Here is a 6,616-nt window from a genome sequence, read left to right on the forward strand (position 1 = left end):
ACTGCTATTGTTATTTCTGTACGCCTAGATTTTTAGCCTTTTTGAAACTCTCGAAAAGCCCCAACTCCCTCCCCCTTTAGGATTAGTAGTCTCAATGCCTCCGGGACTGATAGGATTGGGACGGGTAATAGCACGCAATAAGTAACTATACCATTCCGCGCTTTAATACCTTAAGGGGGTGGGAAGGGTAGATATGGAGATGATGACCGATGCGCTAATCTCTCATGTAGCCCCTCTTCTGTGGAGTGATTACTGGGTATTGCATTGACGTGATCCATATTGATCATAAACCTAGGACTCCCCTCCTCTTTACTTGCTTTTATCTACTTTCTTCAGAATAGTTTAAATCTTTCATAAATTTCTGCCCTCTTTACTTTCCTCAAACTTTCAACTTATTTGCAATATTATAGTCAAACCCCTTCTATTTGAGCCCTTAATTGCTTACTTGATTATGTGAAGTCACAATTATAATATGGCCCGGAACCACACTAGTGGATCTTGAGGGGTGCCTAACACCTTCCCCTCGAGATAATTTCTAGCCCTTACCCAAACTCTGGTTCTTCAAACTCAAACCCTTTTAGTGTCCTAATGCACTTTAATCATTAGGTAGCGACTCTTCAATTCCAAAACCCAATTCCTTTAAGGGAACGAGTTGTCCTCCCAAATGTCACAAACCCGATTTCGCTAGAAAAAGGGCGCATCGACAGCATGGCGACTCTGCTGGGGATTTTTCTTTAGGCTTTTACCATTTCATGTTATTTGTGACTTTATTGTTTCTTTATTGACTTTATTTAACGTCTTTATCTCTCTTCTACTTCGAAACTGACTTGGCTCTTTGTTTCTTTTCTTTAATGTTTTCTTTTACCGCTTTCCTTCAGTAATGTATGTAATTATGAGCAATTATTGTAATCATTACTTTATGAACATGCAAGTACATGACAACTTGTTTCATTCTTGTAATTGCATCCTCAACATCATGTTCCACTCGTGCCAAACAAAATACCATAGCAACGCTTATAATGAGTGTTGCGCCCTTCAGATATTATCACCCCCTAAATTTGGCAAAGGCGTATTTGCGGTAAAAACCAGTCGATTAGCGGTGCAGTCGACAGTTCCGTGCTTTTCCCTCTTGAGTTGTCCGCTCAAGGGTACCAGTCTAATACCCCATAGAAACCTCACTCTGTTTAACTGTGCATGCATCATGGTCAAACCTAGCTGAGTCAGTTATGTTGTACACATAATGACTCTTCAAGATAGCCTTGTCCAAAGTCCACTAGGTTTCCTTGAAACCCAAACGGACGCCACTATATTCTGTTCATTTATTTGGAGAACTAAATGCTGTTTATGCTAATTATTGGTTTAAATAGTCGAGTCCGGCGGGGTAAGGGTCTAACATCTTATTTTGCAGAAAATGAGGCACGAAGTCCCCAGATTCGGCATGGTCACCAACATCCAACCAAGGTTGCTAAGCTGGTGGGATGATCTTCATGCAAGTGATCGAACTCTCGTCCGCAAATATTTGGGAAATTTGCCTTCTCTCCTGACAATCCAACCCGACAACAAAATCATAGAGGCTGCTACTTTGTTCTGGGATGGCAATAGGTCGGTATTCCACTTTGGGAACATTGAATTGACTTCTTTGCTAGAAGAAATAGGAGGTTTAGCCGGTATTCCATGGGAGACTCCGGGGTAGCTTATGCCAGAAAATCGGAAGGGTAGGGGTTTCCTCAAGATGATGGGACTAAAGAATAACCCAGATTTGATTTGCTTGAAGGATTCTTACATTTCTTTCGACTATCTGTACGAGAGGTACGGCCATAGCAAATCCTACCGCACTTACCCAGATGAATTCGCCCTCACCTCATTGGGGCATATCCACAGACGAGTCTTCGTCTTTGTGTTCTGCTTTTTGGGGATGATAGTATTTCCTATGAAGAAGGCCAGGATCCACACCAGACTGGCCATGGTCACCAAGACATTGATGGAGGGAATTGGCGGGCAGCCTTTTAGCATAGTACCTATGATCGTTGCTGGGATATATAGAGCCCTGGAAAACTGTCAACGATGGGCCAAACACTTTGAGGGTTGTAACCTATTGCTCCAACTCTGGCTCATGGAGCATCTTAAAAAGGGTGAATATCGGCAAGAGATCCTGCGCATAGACTGGGACGATCATATCGCCTTCCATCAGCCAAGGCGAATGAACTATATGCCTAACATGTTTGCTCAACCGGAAGATGCTAAAGGGTGGGTAGAGTTGTTTGAAAATCTGAAAGAGGACCAAGTGCAGTGGATGTTCGAATGGTTCCCTACTGAAGAGTTCATTGTCTGATCTCGGGATGCACCATTTCTCATACTCATTGGTCTGAGAGGAACTTATCCTTATGTCCCTCTCCGAGTCATGAGGCAGGCAGGAAGAAAGCAGATTCTACCAAGAGTCGACAAAATGTGTCACATCAGGGCTGACTTCCAAGCTGATGATAGCCCTCACAAGTGCCAAGCTTAACACATGTGGCATTGCAAAATCATCCTGGGAAAGGACTCCATAGAACCAGACAGGTACCATGCTGGATATACCTTACACTATCCGAGTTGGTTGGAAGACGATCATATTGGGTTAGGACAACCCGGGCTTGTTCAAGGTCACAGAATCATCGACAAGAAGGCTCAAGTGCAGGTTAAGTACAACCAATTGCGCAAGAGGATCCGGGAATGCGAAAGTGAGCATCGGGAAATTCAAGAAACCCATCAAAAACTGATTGAAGAATGGAAAGATATGGCTATCAGCGCCAACAAGCGACTGGGGTGCTTGGAGCAAGAATTAGTGGAGCTGGAAGGGAATTTCGTCAAAAGGATTGAGGACTGCCAAAATGCTGAAGGAAATGCGGGCGGACATCTGGCCCGAGCTTACTTACTGCTAGGACTTCGTGAGATGGTAAAGCTGTTAGATGGAGCTAAAGATGTCGATTCTGGGGAAGGTCCTTCTGGGACCAGGTAGTTAGGAGTCTTTTCTTTTGCTTAAGGCCAACGGCCATTAGTGACATTTTATTTTCCGCAATTTTAGTGTCATTCTGGGATTCGTCTTACTTTTATCAATAAAATGAGGCATTTAGCATTATAAGTTCTCCAAATTAACTTGTCGCTAGGCCTACCTCGGGCACAACGAGGCTCCCAAATTAGGATACGATTTATATTCTTGCACTATGTGTTTAAATATTGCAATGTTTTCTCCTCATGATCCTCACAACTTGTTACCTTTTTTTTTACTTCTGTTTTATTCCCCTCCCCAAAGGTTAGTTCGTACACTCTGGCATCATCTTCTTACTCCACAAGATCCAAGGGCCCTCCACCTCCTCCTCCTCCGAGTCCTATCAGAAACAAGAACAAGGGGAAAACGGAAGATTTGAGCAACAGAAAGGAGAACTCAGTTAAAAGGGTAGAGGTTCCTCAGGGTATTCAGGTTTCCAAGGAAAGTGCCTCCCAGCTCGAACAGAAGTTATTGAAATTTCAGGAAGAACTAGACCAAGTTCGGAATTTGGCAAGCTTGTCATTATCCCTCACCACCCCAGATGTCAACTTCCCCAACACTCAAAATCCCGCACCTCCACAAAATATCCCGAAACCACAAAAAACAACCCACTCATGCTCAACATTGCAACACATGCCACACTTCAAGCAACACCCCACTACTCATCCCTGAACCACTAAACTCCACAAATAATCATCACCACAATACCCCCATCTATGTGGAAACCATACCACACCCCATTCAGCCCGCCTCGAGCATACCTAAGTCTGATGACAAAGACTCTCTTATCCGGAACCTGGCCGCAGAACTCAAGAAGCTGACTAGTCGAGTCCAAGGTGTTGAAGGAAATAAATGTATCGAGGGATTGAATTACGAAGACCTTTGCATTCAACCAGATGTCGAACTGCCCGAGGGGTACAAACCTCCCAAGTTCGAGATATTCGATAGCACCGGGGATCCCAGAGTTCATTTAAGGACATAGTGCGACAAACTGGTCGGAGTAGCAAAGGATGAAAAGATTCGCATAAAGCTCTTTATGAGAAGTCTGAAAGGGAATGCTCTATCAAGGTACATTAGCCAAGACCGAAAAAAGTGGACAAATTGGGTAGGTATGGCTTCCGATTTCATGGACAGGTTCAGATTCAACACAGAGAATGTGCCAGATGTATTCTACATCCAGAATTTAAAGAAGAAACCCACGGAGACATTTCGCGAGTATGTCACTCATTGGAGATCAGAAGCTGCTAAGGTCAGGCCGGCTTTAGAAGAACAACAAATGAACAGGTTTTTCGTCCGAGCTCAAGACCCACAGTACTACGAAAGGTTGATGCTAATTGAAGGCCAGAAATTCTCCGACATCATCAAGCTGGGGGAGAGGATCGAGGAAGGTATTAAAAGTGGTATGGTCACTAACTTTGAAGCATTACAGGCTACCAACAAGGCTCTGCAGTCTGGTGGCGCGTCCAAGAAAAGGGATGTGAGTGTCGTGATGGTTGCACAGAGAACAAAATCCCCAATCAAATATCAAACCTACCCATTACCTCCACTCACATATCAGCCTACCCCAAACTACCAAGCACCCTCGCCCTCCTACCAAGCTCCACCACCCGCTTACCAATCATCTCCACCTCCCACATATCAGCCCACTTCACCCAGATACTCTCAACCCGCACCTGTCTACCAAGCCTATAATACTCAACCCTCTCACTACCAATCCCCTCCCACTCGCCAAAACTTCCCTAGACATCGACCCAACTTCGACCGTAGACCTCCCAAACAATACACCGCCATTGCCGAACCAATCGACTAGCTGTATGAAAGGCTTAAAGCTGCTGGTTACGTCACCTCTATCCCTGCCATAACTCCGAAAAATCCTTCCCAATGGGTCAACCCGAACAAAACCTGTGCATACCATTCCAGTATGAAGGGGCATACCATTGATGAGTGCCGCTCCCTGAAGGACAAGATTCAGGCTTTGATTGACAACAAGATCATTGTGGCAAAGGAGCCCACTCCGAATGTCCGCAACAACCCTCTGCCCGACCACAAAGGTGGAGGCGTTCATATGATAGAGATAGAAGATGATTGGGACCCCAAAGGATCGATCGGATTAGTCGTTGCAGATGATGAGCCAAAGAAACCAACGGTCACAGTTAATCCGATTGTAGTCCAGATTCAGCCTTCTGAAGACGCTGAAGTGAACATGTCCATACCACTTGAGTTCGAGGCACCTCCTTCTGCAAAGACGCCAGGACCAATCGAGGTCGAGTTTGGGTCCCCAAAGGCGCATGAGCCCCTTGAAGTTGCTGTATTACCTTCCAAGGCAAGGGTGCCTATTCCAGTAGCTATGACAGCCATAGCACCGTTCCACACAAAAGCTATACCGTGGGACTACACAGCCGAGGCAAGAAGGAAAGGAAAAGATAAGTTCGGAGAAACAGTTGCAGCGCAGGGTATGACAAGAATCGGCAGGGTTTATACCCCAGAACACCTAGCTGAGTCGAGTAAGCAGACCTCTGGCCGACAAGCCAACATTGAAACTGGACCCGATGATCTCTGGAGAAAGGTACAAGCCAAGGAATACTCAGTCATCGATCAGCTGAACAAGGCTCCAGCTCAGATCTCCATCTTAGCTTTGCTGCAAAGCTCGGATGCACATAAGAACGCCTTGTTGAAGATACTGAGTGAGGCATATGTACCCAGCAACATAACTGGAGGAGAAATGGCAAACATGGTAGGGCAAGTATTGGAGAGTCACGAAATCACTTTCCACAAAGATGAGCTGCCACCGGAAGGGCTGAGCCACAACAAAGCATTGCACATCACTGTGCAGTGCGAGGATCATTTCATCACTAGAATTCTGATTGACGGAGGGTCCAGCCTCAATATTTGTCCATTGGTGACTCTCAGAACATTGGGGAAGAGCCTGCATGAGATCAGGGATGGAGCCATCAATGTCAAAGCTTTCGATGGTTCCCAAAGGTCCACTATTGGGGAAATCAGTTTATGTCTACAAATGGGACCGACTTGGTTCGACGTTGACTTTCAAGTAATAGACGTCCCAGCATCTTACAACTTGCTTCTGGATGACCTTGCATTCATGCCGCTAGAGCTGTAGCATAAACCCTACACCAGGCAGTAAAATTTGAGTGGAATCACCAAGAGGTTATCATTCACGGCGACGGTAGCAATCCCATATACAGTCGCCAGACTATCCCGGCAATCGGAGGAAGAAGGAAGATAGGCGGAGAAGCCTACCACCACATTGAGCGGGTCAACGCCGTGGACAAGGATAAATAGTGGGATAACAAGATTGAGAGCATGCTGAATTGGTGTGGATACGAACCTGGCAAGGGACTTGGCAAAAACCTCCAGGGAATTACCAAACCCATCAAGCTAAAGAAATATGGTACCACTTTTGGTTTGGGATATGAATACACCTGGAAAGAGCTCAATGAATGGTTGCCGCCATGGTGCGGTCCCTACTACCCACTGGAGCATCCGATACCTCGCCTGGAGCAGAATTTCTAGCCAGCCGATGTCATATATGGGTCGAAAGAAGAGGAAGCACTGGCGGTAATGAGGAAT

This window comes from Nicotiana attenuata, unplaced genomic scaffold, assembly GCF_001879085.1.
Source record: "Nicotiana attenuata strain UT unplaced genomic scaffold, NIATTr2, whole genome shotgun sequence".
Taxonomy (NCBI): domain Eukaryota; kingdom Viridiplantae; phylum Streptophyta; class Magnoliopsida; order Solanales; family Solanaceae; genus Nicotiana; species Nicotiana attenuata.